Here is an 18,356-nt window from a genome sequence, read left to right on the forward strand (position 1 = left end):
TTCCAAAATCTTTGACTCACAGCAGAACGGCCATTAGGTGCCTGAGGCAGCAATCGACCCATGGAGACAAGTCTGCTGGTACACGATGTATTGAATCGGGACGCAATTTGAGTGATCCATCGTCATTAGGTGGCCCTGAACGTTACAATTCACTATCAGTTTTTCGTCCCATTCGATAATCTAGACTCACAGCAGAACGGCCATAAGGTGCCCGAGGCAGCAATAGACCCATGGAGACAAGTCGGCTAGGGACGATGTATTGAATCGGGACGCAATTTGAGTGATCCATCGTCATTAGGTGGCCCTGAAAGTTACAATTCACTATCAGTTTTTCGTCCGATTCGAAAATCTTTGACTCACAGCAGAACGGCCATAAGGTGCCCGAGGCAGCAATTGACCCATGAAGTCAAGTCTGCTGGAGGACGATGTATTGAATCAGGACGCAATTTGAGTGATCCATCGTCATTAGGTGGCCCTGAACGTTACAATTCACTATCAGTTTTTCGTCCCATTCGATAATCTAGACTCACAGCAGAACGGCCATTAGGTGCCCGAGGCATCAATAGACCCATGGAGACAAGTCGGCTAAGGACGATGTATTGAATCGGGACGCAGTTTGAGTGATCCATCGCCATTAGGTGGCTCTGAACGTTACAATTCACTATCAGTTCTTCGTCCCATTCGATAATCTAGATTCACAGCACAACGGCCATAAGGTGCCCGAGGCAGCAATAGACCCATGGAGTCAACTCGGCTGGAGGACGATGTATTGAATCGGGACGCAATTTGCGTGTTCCATCGTCATTAGGTGGCCCTGAATGTTACAATTCACTATCAGTTTTTCGTCCGATTCGAAAATCTTTGACTCACAGCAGAACGGCCATTAGGTGCCCGAGGCAGCAATCGACCCATGGAGACAAGTCTGCTGGAGGACGATGTATTGAATCGGGACGCAATTTGAGTGATCCATCGTCATTAGGAGGCCCTGAACGTTACAATTCACTAACAGTTTTTCGTCCCATTCGATAATCTAGACTCACAGCAGAACGGCCATAAGGTGCCCGAGGCAGCAATAGACCCATGGAGTCAAGTCGGCTGGAGGACGATGTATTGAATCGGGACGCAATTTGAGTGATCCATCGTCATTAGGTGGCCCTGAACGTTACAATTCACTATCAGTTTTTCGTCCCATTCGATAATCTAGACTTACAGCAGAACGGCCATAAGGTGCCAGAGGCAGCAATAGACCCATGGAGACTAGTCTGCTGTAGGACGATGTATTGAATCGGGACGCAATTTGAGTGATCCATCGTCATTAGGAGGCCCTGAACGTTACAATTCACTATCAGTCTTTTGTCCCATTCGATAATCTACACTCACAGCAGAACGGCCATAAGGTGCCCGAGGCAGCAATAGACCCATGGAGTCAAGTCGGCTGGAGGACGATGTATTGAATCGGGACGCAATTTGAGTGATCCATCGTCATTAGGTGGCCCTGAACGTTACAATTCATTATCAGTTTTTCGTCCGATTCGAAAATCTTTGACTCACAGCAGAACGGCCATAAAGTGCCCGAGGCAGCAATAGACCCATGGAGACAAGTCTGCTGGAGGACGATGTATTAAATCGGGACGCAATTTGAGTGATCCATCGTCATTAGGTGGCCCTGAACGTTACAATTCACTATCAGTTTTTCATCCCATTCTATAATCTAGACTCACAGCAGAACGGCCACAAGGTGCCCGAGGCAGCAATAGACCCATGGAGTCAAGTCGGCTGGAGGACGATGTATTGAATCGGGACGCAATTTGAGTGATCCATCGTCATTAGGTGGCCCTGAACGTTACAATTCACTATCAGTTTTTCGTCCCATTCGATAATCTAGACTCACAGCAGAACGGCCATAAGGTGCCCGACGCAGCAATAGACCCATGGAGTCAACTCGGCTGGAGGACGATGTATTGAATCGGGACGCAATTTGCGTGGTCCATCGTCATTAGGTGGCCCTGAATGTTACAATTCACTATCAGTTTTTCGTCCGATTCGAAAATCTTTGACTCACAGCAGAACGGCCATTAGGTGCCCGAGGCAGCAATCGACCCATGGAGACAAGTCTGCTGGAGGACGATGTATTGAATCGGGACGCAATTTGAGTTATCCATCGTCATTAGGAGGCCCTGAACGTTACAATTCACTAACAGTTTTTCGTCCCATTCGATAATCTAGACTCACAGCAGAACGGCCATAAGGTGCCCGAGGCAGCAATAGACCCATGGAGTCAAGTCGGCTGGAGGACGATGTATTGAATCGGGACGCAATTTGAGTGATCCATCGTCATTAGGAGGCCCTGAACGTTACAATTCACTATCAGTTTTTCGTCCCATTCGATAATCTAGACTCACAGCAGAACGGCCATAAGGTGCCCGAGGCAGCAATAGACCCATGGAGTCAAGTCGGCTGGAGGACGATGTATTTAATCGGGACGCAATTTGAGAGATCCATCGTCATTAGGTGGCCCTGAACGTTACAATTCACTATCAGTTTTTCGTCCCATTCGATAATCTAGACTCACAGCAGAACGGCCATAAGGTGCCCGAGGCAGCAATAGACCCATGGAGACAAGTCTGCTGGAGGACGATGTATTGAATCGGGACGCAATTTGAGTGATCCATCGTCATTAGGAGGCCCTGAACGTTACAATTCACTATCAGTTTTTTGTCCCATTCGATAATCTAGACTCACAGCAGAACGGCCATAAGGTGCCCGAGGCAGCAATAGACCCATGGAGTCAAGTCGGCTGGAGGACGATGTATTGAATCGGGACGCAATTTGAGTAATCCATCGTCATTAGGTGGCCCTGAACGTTACAATTCACTATCAGTTTTTCGTCCGATTCGAAAATCTTTGACTCACAGCAGAACGGCCATAAGGTGCCCGAGGCAGCAATAGACGCATGGAGACAAGTCTGCTGGAGGACGATGTATTGAATCGGGACGCAATTTGAGTGTTCCATCGTAATTAGGAGGCCCTGAACGTTACAATTCACTATCAGTTTTTCGTCCGATTCGAAAATCTTTGAGTCACAGCAGGCCTGCCATAAGGTGCCCGAGGCAGCAATAGACCCATGGAGACAAGTCTGCTGGAGGACGATGTATTGAATCGGGACGCAATTTGAGTGATCCATCGTCATTAGGTGGCCCTGAACGTTACAATTCACTATCAGTTTTTCATCCCATTCTATATTCTAGACTCACAGCAGAACGGCCATAAGGTGCCCGAGGCAGCAATAGTCCCATGGAGTCAAGTCGGCTGGGGACGATGTATTGAATCGGGACGCAATTTGAGTGATCCATCGTCATTAGGAGGCCCTGAACGTTACAATTCACTATCAGTTTTTCGTCCCATTCGATAATCTAGATTCACAGCAGAACGGCCATAAGGTGCCCGAGGCAGCAATAGACCCATGGAGTCAACTCGGCTGGAGGACGATGTATTGAATCGGGACGCAATTTGCGTGCTCCATCGTCATTAGGTGGCCCTGAATGTTACAATTCACTATCAGTTTTTCGTCCGAATCGAAAATCTTTGACTCACAGCAGAACGGCCATTAGGTGCCCGAGGCAGCAATCGACCCATGGAGACAAGTCTGCTGGAGGACGATGTATTGAACCGGGACGCAATTTGAGTGTTCCATCGTCATTAGGAGGCCCTAAACGTTACAATTCACTAACAGTTTTTCGTCCCATTCGATAATCTAGACTCACAGCAGAACGGCCATAAGGTGCCCGAGGCAGCAATAGACCCATGGAGTCAAGTCGGCTGGAGGACGATGTATTGAATCGGGACGCAATTTGAGTGATCCATCGTCATTAGGAGGCCCTGAACGTTACAATTCACTATCAGTTTTTCGTCCGATTCGAAAATCTTTGAGTCACAGCAGGCCTGCCATAAGGTGCCCGAGGCAGCAATAGACCCATGGAGACAAGTCTGCTGGAGGACGATGTATTGAATCGGGACGCAATTTGAGTGATCCATCGTCATTAGGTGGCCCTGAACGTTACAATTCACTATCAGTTTTTCGTCCCATTCGATAATCTAGACTTACAGCAGAACGGCCATAAGGTGCCAGAGGCAGCAATAGACCCATGGAGACAAGTCTGCTGGAGGACGATGTATTGAATCGGGACGCAATTTGAGTGATCCATCGTCATTAGGAGGCCCTGAACGTTACAATTCACTATCAGTCTTTTGTCCCATTCGATAATCTAGACTCACAGCAGAACGGCCATAAGGTGCCCGAGGCAGCAATAGACCCATGGAGTCAAGTCGGCTGGAGGACGATGTATTGAATCGGGACGCAATTTGAGTGATCCATCGTCATTAGGTGGCCCTGAACGTTACAATTCACTATCAGTTTTTCGTCCCATTCGATAATCTAGATTCACAGCAGAACGGCCATAAGGTGCCCGACGCAGCAATAGACCCATGGAGTCAACTCGGCTGGAGGACGATGTATTGAATCGGGACGCAATTTGCGTGGTCCATCGTCATTAGGTGGCCCTGAATGTTACAATTCACTATCAGTTTTTCGTCCGATTCGAAAATCTTTGACTCACAGCAGAACGGCCATTAGGTGCCGAGGCAGCAATCGACCTATGGAGACAAGTCTGCTGGAGGACGATGTATTGAATCGGGACGCAATTTGAGTCATCCATCGTCATTAGGTGGCCCTGAAAGTTACAATTCACTATCTGTTTTTCGTCCGATTCGAAAATCTTTGACTCACAGCAGAACGGCCATAAGGTGCCCGAGGTAGCAATAGACCCATGAAGTCAAGTCTGCTGGAGGACGATGTATTGAATCAGGACGCAATTTGAGTGATCCATCGTCATTAGGTGGCCCTGAACGTTACAATTCACTAACAGTTTTTCGTCCCATTCGATAACCTAGACTCACAGCAGAACGGCCATAAGGTGCCCGAGGCAGCAATAGACCCATGGAGACAAGTCGGCTGGGGACGATGTATTGAATCGGGACGCAATTTGAGTGATCCATCGTCATTAGGTGGCCCTGAACGTTACAATTCACTATCAGTTTTTCGTCCCATTCGATAATCTAGATTCACAGCAGATCGGCCATAAGGTGCCCGAGGCAGCAATAGACCCATGGAGTCAACTCGGCTGGAGGACGATGTATTGAATCGGGACGAAATTTGCGTGGTCCATCGTCATTAGGTGGCCCTGAATGTTACAATTCACTATCAGTTTTTCGTCCGATTCGAAAATCTTTGACTCACAGCAGAACGGCCATTAGGTTCCCGAGGCAGCAATCGACCCATGGAGACAATTCTGCTGGAGGACGATGTATTGAATCGGGACGCGATTTGAGTGATCCATCGTCATTAGGAGGCCCTGAACGTTACAATTCACTATCAGTTTTTCGTCCCATTCGATAATCTAGACTCACAGCAGAACGGCCATAAGGTGCCCGAGGCAGCAATAGACCCATGGAGTCAAGTCGGCTGGAGGACGATGTATTGAATCGGGACGCAATTTGAGTGATCCATCGTCATTAGGAGGCCCTGAACGTTACAATTCACTATCAGTTTTTCGTCCGATTCGAAAATCTTTGAGTCACAGCAGGCCTGCCATAAGGTGCACGAGGCAGCATTAGACCCATGGAGACAAGTCTGCTGGAGGACGATGTATTGAATCGGGACGCAATTTGAGTGATCCATCGTCATTAGGTGGCCCTGAACGTTACAATTCACTATCAGTTTTTCGTCCGATTCGAAAATCTTTGACTCACAGCTGAACGGCCATAAGGTGCCCGAGGCAGCAATTGACCCATGAAGTCAAGTCTGCTGGAGGACGATGTATTGAATCAGGACGCAATTTGAGTGATCCATCGTCATTAGGTGGCCCTGAACGTTACAATTCACTATCAGTTTTTCGTCCCATTCGATAATCTAGACTCACAGCAGAACGGCCATTAGGTGCCCGAGGCAGCAATAGACCCATGGAGACAAGTCGGCTAGGGACGATGTATTGAATCGGGACGCAATTTGAGTGATCCATCGCCATTAGGTGGCTCTGAACGTTACAATTCACTATCAGTTTTTCGTCCCATTCGATAATCTAGATTCACAGCACAACGGCCATAAGGTGCCCGAGGCAGCAATAGACCCATGGAGTCAACTCGGCTGGAGGACGATGTATTGAATCGGGACGCAATTTGCGTGGTCCATCGTCATTAGGTGGCCCTGAATGTTACAATTCACTATCAGTTTTTCGTCCGATTCGAAAATCTTTGACTCACAGCAGAACGGCCATTAGGTGCCCGAGGCAGCAATCGACCCATGGAGACAAGTCTGCTGGAGGACGATGTATTGAATCGGGACGCAATTTGAGTGATCCATCGTCATTAGGAGGCCCTGAACGTTACAATTCACTATCAGTTTTTTGTCCCATTCGATAATCTAGACTCACAGCAGAATGGCCATAAGGTGCCCGAGGCAGCAATAGACCCATGGAGTCAAGTCGGCTGGAGGACGATGTATTGAATCGGGACGCAATTTGAGTGATCCATCGTCATTAGGTGGCCCTGAACGTTACAATTCACTATCAGTTTTTCGTCCGATTCGAAAATCTTTGACTCAGAGCAGAACGGCCATAAGGTGCCCGAGGCAGCAATAGACGCATGGAGACAAGTCTGCTGGAGGACGATGTATTGAACCGGGACGCAATTTGAGTGTTCCATCGTCATTAGGAGGCCCTGAACGTTACAATTCACTATCAGTTTTTCGTCCGATTCGAAAATCTTTGAGTCACAGCAGGCCTGCCATAAGGTGCCCGAGGCAGCAATAGACCCATGGAGACAAGTCTGCTGGAGGACGATGTATTGAATCGGGACGCAATTTGAGTGATCCATCGTCAATAGGTGGCCCTGAACGTTACAATTCACTATCAGTTTTTCATCCCATTCTATATTCTAGACTCACAGCAGAACGGCCATAAGATGCCCGAGGCAGCAATAGTCCCATGGAGTCAAGTCGGCTGGGGACGATGTATTGAATCGGGACGCAATTTGAGTGATCCATCGTCATTAGGTGGCCCTGAACGTTACAATTCACTATCAGTTTTTCGTCCGATTCGAAAATCTAGATTCACAGCAGAACGGCCATAAGGTGCCCGAGGCAGCAATAGACCCATGGAGTCAAATCGGCTGGAGGACGATGTATTGAATCGGGACGCAATTTGCGTGCTCCATCATCATTAGGTGGCCCTGAATGTTACAATTCACTATCAGTTTTTCATCCGAATCGAAAATCTTTGACTCACAGCAGAACGGCCATTAGGTGCCCGAGGCAGCAATCGACCCATGGAGACAAGTCTGCTGGAGGACGATGTATTGAATCGGGACGCAATTTGAGTGATCCATCGTCATTAGGTGGCCCTGAACGTTACAATTCACTATCAGTTTTTCGTCCGATTCGAAAATCTTTGACTCACAGCAGAACGGCCATAAGGTGCCCGAGGCAGCAATAGACGCATGGAGACAAGTCTGCTGGAGGACGATGTATTGAACCGGGACGCAATTTGAGTGTTCCATCGTCATTAGGAGGCCCTGAACGTTACAATTCACTAACAGTTTTTCGTCCCATTCGATAATCTAGACTCACAGCAGAACGGCCATAAGGTGCCCGAGGCAGCAATAGACCCATGGAGTCAAGTCGGCTGGAGGACGATGTATTGAATCGGGACGCAATTTGAGTGATCCATCGTCATTAGGAGGCCCTGAACGTTACAATTCACTATCAGTTTTTCGTCCGATTCGAAAATCTTTGAGTCACAGCAGGCCTGCCATAAGGTGCCCGAGGCAGCAATAGACCCATGGAGACAAGTCTGCTGGAGGACGATGTATTGAATCGGGACGCAATTTGAGTGATCCATCGTCATTAGGTGGCCCTGAACGTTACAATTCACTATCAGTTTTTCGTCCCATTCGATAATCTAGACTTACAGCAGAACGGCCATAAGGTGCCAGAGGCAGCAATAGACCCATGGAGACAAGTCTGCTGGAGGACGATGTATTGAATCGGGACGCAATTTGAGTGATCCATCGTCATTAGGAGGCCCTGAACGTTTTAATTCACTATCAGTCTTTTGTCCCATTCGATAATCTAGACTCACAGCAGAACGGCCATAAGGTGCCCGAGGCAGCAATAGACCCATGGAGTCAAGTCGGCTGGAGGACGATGTATTGAATCGAGACGCAATTTGAGTGATCCATCGTCATTAGGTGGCCCTGAACGTTACAATTCATTATCAGTTTTTCGTCCGATTCGAAAATCTTTGACTCACAGCAGAACGGCCATAAGGTGCCCGAGGCAGCAATAGACCCATGGAGACAAGTCTGCTGGAGGACGATGTATTGAATCGGGACGCAATTTGAGTGATCCATCGTCATTAGGTGGCCCTGAACGTTACAATTCACTATCAGTTTTTCATCCCATTCTATAATCTAGACTCACAGCAGAACGGCCATAAGGTGCCCGAGGCAGCAATAGACCCATGGAGTCAAGTCGGCTGGAGGACGATGTATTGAATCGGGACGCAATTTGAGTGATCCATCGTCATTAGGTGGCCCTGAACGTTACAATTCACTATCAGTTTTTCGTCCCATTCGATAATCTAGATTCACAGCAGAACGGCCATAAGGTGCCCGACGCAGCAATAGACCCATGGAGTCAACTCGGCTGGAGGACGATGTATTGAATCGGGACGCAATTTGCGTGGTCCATCGTCATTAGGTGGCCCTGAATGTTACAATTCACTATCAGTTTTTCGTCCGATTCGAAAATCTTTGACTCACAGCAGAACGGCCATTAGGTGCCGAGGCAGCAATCGACCTATGGAGACAAGTCTGCTGGAGGACGATGTATTGAATCGGGACGCAATTTGAGTCATCCATCGTCATTAGGTGGCCCTGAAAGTTACAATTCACTATCAGTTTTTCGTCCGATTCGAAAATCTTTGACTCACAGCAGAACGGCCATAAGGTGCCCGAGGTAGCAATAGACCCATGAAGTCAAGTCTGCTGGAGGACGATGTATTGAATCAGGACGCAATTTGAGTGATCCATCGTCATTAGGTGGCCCTGAACGTTACAATTCACTAACAGTTTTTCGTCCCATTCGATAACCTAGACTCACAGCAGAACGGCCATAAGGTGCCCGAGGCAGCAATAGACCCATGGAGACAAGTCGGCTGGGGACGATGTATTGAATCGGGACGCAATTTGAGTGATCCATCGTCATTAGGTGGCCCTGAACGTTACAATTCACTATCAGTTTTTCGTCCCATTCGATAATCTAGATTCACAGCAGATCGGCCATAAGGTGCCCGAGGCAACAATAGACCCACGGAGTCAACTCGGCTGGAGGACGATGTATTGAATCGGGACGAAATTTGCGTGGTCCATCGTCATTAGGTGGCCCTGAATGTTACAATTCACTATCAGTTTTTCGTCCGATTCGAAAATCTTTGACTCACAGCAGAACGGCCATTAGGTTCCCGAGGCAGCAATCGACCCATGGAGACAATTCTGCTGGAGGACGATGTATTGAATCGGGACGCGATTTGAGTGATCCATCGTCATTAGGAGGCCCTGAACGTTACAATTCACTATCAGTTTTTCGTCCCATTCGATAATCTAGACTCACAGCAGAACGGCCATAAGGTGCCCGAGGCAGCAATAGACCCATGGAGTCAAGTCGGCTGGAGGACGATGTATTGAATCGGGACGCAATTTGAGAGATCCATCGTCATTAGGTGGCCCTGAACGTTACAATTCACTATCAGTTTTTCGACCCATTCGATAATCTAGACTCACAGCAGAACGGCCATAAGGTGCCCGAGGCAGCAATAGACCCATGGAGACAAGTCTGCTGGAGGACGATGTATTGAATCGGGACGCAATTTGAGTGATCCATCGTCATTAGGAGGCCCTGAACGTTACAATTCACTATCAGTTTTTTGTCCCATTCGATAATCTAGACTCACAGCAGAACGGCCATAAGGTGCCCGAGGCAGCAATAGACCCATGGAGTCAAGTCGGCTGGAGGACGATGTATTGAATCGGGACGCAATTTGAGTGATCCATCGTCATTAGGAGACCCTGAACGTTACAATTCACTATCAGTTTTTCGTCCGATTCGAAAATCTTTGAGTCACAGCAGGCCTGCCATAAGGTGCCCGAGGCAGCATTAGACCCATGGAGACAAGTCTGCTGGAGGACGATGTATTGAATCGGGACGCAATTTGAGTGATCCATCGTCATTAGGTGGCCCTGAACGTTACAATTCACTATCAGTTTTTCGTCCGATTCGAAAATCTTTGACTCACAGCAGAACGGCCATAAGGTGCCCGAGGCAGCAATTGACCCATGAAGTCAAGTCTGCTGGAGGACGATGTATTGAATCAGGACGCAATTTGAGTGATCCATCGTCATTAGGTGGCCCTGAACGTTACAATTCACTATCAGTTTTTCGTCCCATTCGATAATCTAGACTCACAGCAGAACGGCCATTAGGTGCCCGAGGCAGCAATAGACCCATGGAGACAAGTCGGCTAGGGACGATGTATTGAATCGGGACGCAATTTGAGTGATCCATCGCCATTAGGTGGCTCTGAACGTTACAATTCACTATCAGTTTTTCGTCCCATTCGATAATCTAGATTCACAGCACAACGGCCATAAGGTGCCCGAGGCAGCAATAGACCCATGGAGTCAACTCGGCTGGAGGACGATGTATTGAATCGGGACGCAATTTGCGTGGTCCATCGTAATTAGGTGGCCCTGAATGTTACAATTCACTATCAGTTTTTCGTCCGATTCGAAAATCTTTGACTCACAGCAGAACGGCCATTAGGTGCCCGAGGCAGCAATCGACCCATGGAGACAAGTCTGCTGGAGGACGATGTATTGAATCGGGACGCAATTTGAGTGATCCATCGTCATTAGGAGGCCCTGAACGTTACAATTCACTATCAGTTTTTTGTCCCATTCGATAATCTAGACTCACAGCAGAACGGCCATAAGGTGCCCGAGGCAGCAATAGACCCATGGAGTCAAGTCGGCTGGAGGACGATGTATTGAATCGGGACGCAATTTGAGTGATCCATCGTCATTAGGTGGCCCTGAACGTTACAATTCACTATCAGTTTTTCGTCCGATTCGAAAATCTTTGACTCACAGCAGAACGGCCATAAGGTGCCCGAGGCAGCAATAGACGCATGGAGACAAGTCTGCTGGAGGACGATGTATTGAACCGGGACGCAATTTGAGTGTTCCATCGTCATTAGGAGGCCCTGAACGTTACAATTCACTATCAGTTTTTCGTCCGATTCGAAAATCTTTGAGTCACAGCAGGCCTGCCATAAGGTGCCCGAGGCAGCAATAGACCCATGGAGACAAGTCTGCTGGAGGACGATGTATTGAATCGGGACGCAATTTGAGTGATCCATCGTCAATAGGTGGCCCTGAACGTTACAATTCACTATCAGTTTTTCATCCCATTCTATATTCTAGACTCACAGCAGAACGGCCATAAGGTGCCCGAGGCAGCAATAGTCCCATGGAGTCAAGTCGGCTGGGGACGATGTATTGAATCGGGACGCAATTTGAGTGATCCATCGTCATTAGGTGGCCCTGAACGTTACAATTCACTATCAGTTTTTCGTCCGATTCGAAAATCTAGATTCACAGCAGAACGGCCATAAGGTGCCCGAGGCAGCAATAGACCCATGGAGTCAACTCGGCTGGAGGACGATGTATTGAATCGGGACGCAATTTGCGTGCTCCATCGTCATTAGGTGGCCCTGAATGTTACAATTCACTATCAGTTTTTCGTCCGAATCGAAAATCTTTGACTCACAGCAGAACGGCCATTAGGTGCCCGAGGCAGCAATCGACCCATGGAGACAAGTCTGCTGGAGGACGATGTATTGAATCGGGACGCAATTTGAGTGATCCATCGTCATTAGGTGGCCCTGAACGTTACAATTCACTATCAGTTTTTCGTCCGATTCGAAAATCTTTGACTCACAGCAGAACGGCCATAAGGTGCCCGAGGCAGCAATAGACGCATGGAGACAAGTCTGCTGGAGGACGATGTATTGAACCGGGACGCAATTTGAGTGTTCCATCGTCATTAGGAGGCCCTGAACGTTACAATTCACTAACAGTTTTTCGTCCCATTCGATAATCTAGACTCACAGCAGAACGGCCATAAGGTGCCCGAGGCAGCAATAGACCCATGGAGTCAAGTCGGCTGGAGGACGATGTATTGAATCGGGACGCAATTTGAGTGATCCATCGTCATTAGGAGGCCCTGAACGTTACAATTCACTATCAGTTTTTCGTCCGATTCGAAAATCTTTGAGTCACAGCAGGCCTGCCATAAGGTGCCCGAGGCAGCAATAGACCCATGGAGACAAGTCTGCTGGAGGACGATGTATTCAATCGGGGCGCAATTTGAGTGATCCATCGTCATTAGGAGGCCCTGAACGTTACAATTCACTATCAGTTTTTCGTCCCATTCGATAATCTAGACTCACAGCAGAACGGCCATAAGGTGCCCGAGGCAGCAATAGACCCATGGAGTCAAGTCGGCTGGAGGACGATGTATTGAATCGGGACGCAATTTGAGAGATCCATCGTTATTAGGTGGCCCTGAACGTTACAATTCACTATCAGTTTTTCGTCCCATTCGATAATCTAGACTCACAGCAGAACGGCCATAAGGTGCCAGAGGCAGCAATAGACCCATGGAGACAAGTCTGCTGGAGGACGATGTATTGAATCGGGACGCAATTTGAGTGATCCATCGTCATTAGGAGGCCCTGAACGTTACAATTCACTATCAGTCTTTTGTCCCATTCGATAATCTAGACTCACAGCAGAACGGCCATAAGGTGCCCGAGGCAGCAATAGACCCATGGAGTCAAGTCGGCTGGAGGACGATGTATTGAATCGGGACGCAATTTGAGTGATCCATCGTCATTAGGTGGCCCTGAACGTTACAATTCATTATCAGTTTTTCGTCCGATTCGAAAATCTTTGACTCACAGCAGAACGGCCATAAGGTGCCCGAGGCAGCAATAGACCCATGGAGACAAGTCTGCTGGAGGACGATGTATTGAATCGGGAAGCAATTTGAGTGTTCCATCGTCATTTAGAGGCCCTGAACGTTACAATTCACTATCAGTTTTTCGACCGATTCGAAAATCTTTGAGTCACAGCAGAACGGCCATAAGGTGCCCGAGGCAGCAATCGACCCATGGAGACAAGTCTGCTGGAGGACGATGTATTGAATCGGGACGCAATTTGAGAGATCCATCGTCATTAGGTGGCCCTGAACGTTACAATTCACCATCAGTTTTTCGTCCCATTCGATAATCTAGACTTACAGCAGAACGGCCATAAGGTGCCAGAGGCAGCAATAGACCCATGGAGACTAGTCTGCTGGAGGACGATGTATTGAATCGGGACGCAATTAGAGTGATCCATCGTCATTAGGAGGCCCTGAACGTTACAATTCACTATCAGTCTTTTGTCCCATTCGATAATCTAGACTCACAGCAGAACGGCCATAAGGTGCCCGAGGCAGCAATAGACCCATGGAGTCAAGTCGGCTGGAGGACGATGTATTGAATCGGGACGCAATTTGAGTGATCCATCGTCATTAGGTGGCCCTGAACGTTACAATTCATTATCAGTTTTTCGTCCGATTCGAAAATCTTTGACTCACAGCAGAACGGCCATAAGGTGCCCGAGGCAGCAATAGACCCATGGAGACAAGTCTGCTGGAGGACGATGTATTGAATCGGGACGCAATTTGAGTGATCCATCGTCATTAGGTGGCCCTGAACGTTACAATTCACTATCAGTTTTTCATTCCATTCTATAATCTAGACTCACAGCAGAACGGCCATAAGGTGCCCGAGGCAGCAATAGACCCATGGAGTCAAGTCGGCTGGAGGACGATGTATTGAATCGGGACGCAATTTGAGTGATCCATCGTCATTAGGTGGCCCTGAACGTTACAATTCACTATCAGTTTTTCGTCCCATTCGATAATCTAGATTCACAGCAGAACGGCCATAAGGTGCCCGACGCAGCAATAGACCCATGGAGTCAACTCGGCTGGAGGACGATGTATTGAATCGGGACGCAATTTCCGTGGTCCATCGTCATTAGGTGGCCCTGAATGTTACAATTCACTATCAGTTTTTCGTCCGATTCGAAAATCTTTGACTCACAGCAGAACGGCCATTAGGTGCCCGAGGCAGCAATCGACCTATGGAGACAAGTCTGCTGGAGGACGATGTATTGAATCGGGACGCAAGTTGAGTCATCCATCGTCATTAGGTGGCCCTGAAAGTTACAATTCACTATCAGTTTTTCGTCCGATTCGAAAATCTTTGACTCACAGCAGAACGGCCATAAGGTGCCCGAGGTAGCAATAGACCCATGAAGTCAAGTCTGCTGGAGGACGATGTATTGAATCAGGACGCAATTTGAGTGATCCATCGTCATTAGGTGGCCCTGAACGTTACAATTCACTATCAGTTTTTCGTCCGATTCGAAAATCTTTGACTCACAGCAGAACGGCCATTAGGTGCCCGAGGCAGCAATCGACCCATGGAGACAAGTCTGCTGGAGGACGATGTATTGAATCGGGACGCAATTTGAGTGATCCATCGTCATTAGGAGGCCCTGAACGTTACAATTCACTATCAGTTTTTTGTCCCATTCGATAATCTAGACTCACAGCAGAACGGCCATAAGGTGCCCGAGGCAGCAATAGACCCATGGAGTCAAGTCGGCTGGAGGACGATGTATTGAATCGGGACGCAATTTGAGTGATCCATCGTCATTAGGTGGCCCTGAACGTTACAATTCACTATCAGTTTTTCGTCCGATTCGAAAATCTTTGACTCACAGCAGAACGGCCATAAGGTGCCCGAGGCAGCAATAGACGCATGGAGACAAGTCTGCTGGAGGACGATGTATTGAACCGGGACGCAATTTGAGTGTTCCATCGTCATTAGGAGGCCCTGAACGTTACAATTCACTATCAGTTTTTCGTCCGATTCGAAAATCTTTGAGTCACAGCAGGCCTGCCATAAGGTGCCCGAGGCAGCAATAGACCCATGGAGACAAGTCTGCTGGAGGACGATGTATTGAATCGGGACGCAATTTGAGTGATCCATCGTCAATAGGTGGCCCTGAACGTTACAATTCACTATCAGTTTTTCATCCCATTCTATATTCTAGACTCACAGCAGAACGGCCATAAGGTGCCCGAGGCAGCAATAGTCCCATGGAGTCAAGTCGGCTGGGGACGATGTATTGAATCGGGACGCAATTTGAGTGATCCATCGTCATTAGGTGGCCCTGAACGTTACAATTCACTATCAGTTTTTCGTCCGATTCGAAAATCTAGATTCACAGCAGAACGGCCATAAGGTGCCCGAGGCAGCAATAGACCCATGGAGTCAACTCGGCTGGAGGACGATGTATTGAATCGGGACGCAATTTGCGTGCTCCATCGTCATTAGGTGGCCCTGAATGTTACAATTCACTATCAGTTTTTCGTCCGAATCGAAAATCTTTGACTCACAGCAGAACGGCCATTAGGTGCCCGAGGCAGCAATCGACCCATGGAGACAAGTCTGCTGGAGGACGATGTATTGAATCGGGACGCAATTTGAGTGATCCATCGTCATTAGGTGGCCCTGAACGTTACAATTCACTATCAGTTTTTCGTCCGATTCGAAAATCTTTGACTCACAGCAGAACGGCCATAAGGTGCCCGAGGCAGCAATAGACGCATGGAGACAAGTCTGCTGGAGGACGATGTATTGAACCGGGACGCAATTTGAGTGTTCCATCGTCATTAGGAGGCCCTGAACGTTACAATTCACTAACAGTTTTTCGTCCCATTCGATAATCTAGACTCACAGCAGAACGGCCATAAGGTGCCCGAGGCAGCAATAGACCCATGGAGTCAAGTCGGCTGGAGGACGATGTATTGAATCGGGACGCAATTTGAGTGATCCATCGTCATTAGGAGGCCCTGAACGTTACAATTCACTATCAGTTTTTCGTCCCATTCGATAATCTTTGAGTCACAGCAGGCCTGCCATAAGGTGCCCGAGGCAGCAATAGACCCATGGAGACAAGTCTGCTGGAGGACGATGTATTGAATCGGGACGCAATTTGAGTGATCCATCGTCATTAGGTGGCCCTGAACGTTACAATTCACTATCAGTTTTTCGTCCCATTCGATAATCTAGACTCACAGCAGAACGGCCATAAGGTGCCCGAGGCAGCAATAGACCCATGGAGTCAGGTCGGCTGGAGGACGATGTAATCAATCGGGGCGCAATTTGAGTGATCCATCGTCATTAGGAGGCCCTGAACGTTACAATTCACTATCAGTTTTTCGTCCCATTCTATAATCTAGACTCACAGCAGAACGGCAATAAGGTGCCCGAGGCAGCAATAGACCCATGGAGTCAAGTCGGCTGGAGGACGATGTATTGAATCGGGACGCAATTTGAGAGATCCATCGTTATTAGGTGGCCCTGAACGTTACAATTCACTATCAGTTTTTCGTCCCATTCGATAATCTAGACTTACAGCAGAACGGCCATAAGGTGCCAGAGGCAGCAATAGACCCATGGAGACAAGTCTGCTGGAGGACGATGTATTGAATCGGGACGCAATTTGAGTGATCCATCGTCATTAGGAGGCCCTGAACGTTACAATTCACTATCAGTCTTTTGTCCCATTCGATAATCTAGACTCACAGCAGAACGGCCATAAGGTGCCCGAGGCAGCAATAGACCCATGGAGTCAATTCGGCTGGAGGACGATGTATTGAATCGGGACGCAATTTGAGTGATCCATCGTCATTAGGTGGCCCTGAACGTTACAATTCATTATCAGTTTTTCGTCCGATTCGAAAATCTTTGACTCACAGCAGAACGGCCATAAGGTGCCCGAGGCAGCAATAGACCCATGGAGACAAGTCTGCTGGAGGACGATGTATTGAATCGGGACGCAATTTGAGTGTTCCATCGTCATTTAGAGGCCCTGAACGTTACAATTCACTATCAGTTTTTCGACCGATTCGAAAATCTTTGAGTCACAGCAGAACGGCCATAAGGTGCCCGAGGCAGCAATAGACCCATGGAGACAAGTCTGCTGGAGGACGATGTATTGAATCGGGACGCAATTTGAGAGATCCATCGTCATTAGGTGGCCCTGAACGTTACAATTCACTATCAGTTTTTCGTCCCATTCGATAATCTAGACTTACAGCAGAACGGCCATAAGGTGCCATAGGCAGCAATAGACCCATGGAGACAAGTCTGCTGGAGGACGATGTATTGAATCGGGACGCAATTTTAATGATCCATCGTCATTAGGAGGCCCTGAACGTTACAATTCACTATCAGTCTTTTGTCCCATTCGATAATCTAGACTCACAGCAGAACGGCCATAAGGTGCCCGAGGCAGCAATAGACCCATGGAGTCAAGTCGGCTGGAGGACGATGTATTGAATCGGGACGCAATTTGAGTGATCCATCGTCATTAGGTGGCCCTGAACGTTACAATTCATTATCAGTTTTTCGTCCGATTCGAAAATCTTTGACTCACAGCAGAACGGCCATAAGGTGCCCGAGGCAGCAATAGACCCATGGAGACAAGTCTGCTGGAGGACGATGTATTGAATCGGGACGCAATTTGAGTGATCCATCGTCATTAGGTGGCCCTGAACGTTACAATTCACTATCAGTTTTTCATTCCATTCTATAATCTAGACTCACAGCAGAACGGCCATAAGGTGCCCGAGGCAGCAATAGCCCCATGGAGTCAAGTCGGCTGGAGGAGGATGTATTGAATCGGGACGCAATTTGAGTGATCCATCGTCATTAGGTGGCCCTGAACGTTACAATTCACTATCAGTTTTTCGTCCCATTCGATAATCTAGATTCACAGCAGAACGGCCATAAGGTGCCCGACGCAGCAATAGACCCATGGAGTCAACTCGGCTGGAGGACGATGTATTGAATCGGGACGCAATTTGCGTGGTCCATCGTCATTAGGTGGCCCTGAATGTTACAATTCACTATCAGTTTTTCGTCCGATTCGAAAATCTTTGACTCACAGCAGAACGGCCATTAGGTGCCCGAGGCAGCAATCGACCTATGGAGACAAGTCTGCTGGAGGACGATGTATTGAATCGGGACGCAATTTGAGTCATCCATCGTCATTAGGTG

Source organism: Schistocerca cancellata, unplaced genomic scaffold, assembly GCF_023864275.1.
Source record: "Schistocerca cancellata isolate TAMUIC-IGC-003103 unplaced genomic scaffold, iqSchCanc2.1 HiC_scaffold_1170, whole genome shotgun sequence".
Classification (NCBI taxonomy): domain Eukaryota; kingdom Metazoa; phylum Arthropoda; class Insecta; order Orthoptera; family Acrididae; genus Schistocerca; species Schistocerca cancellata.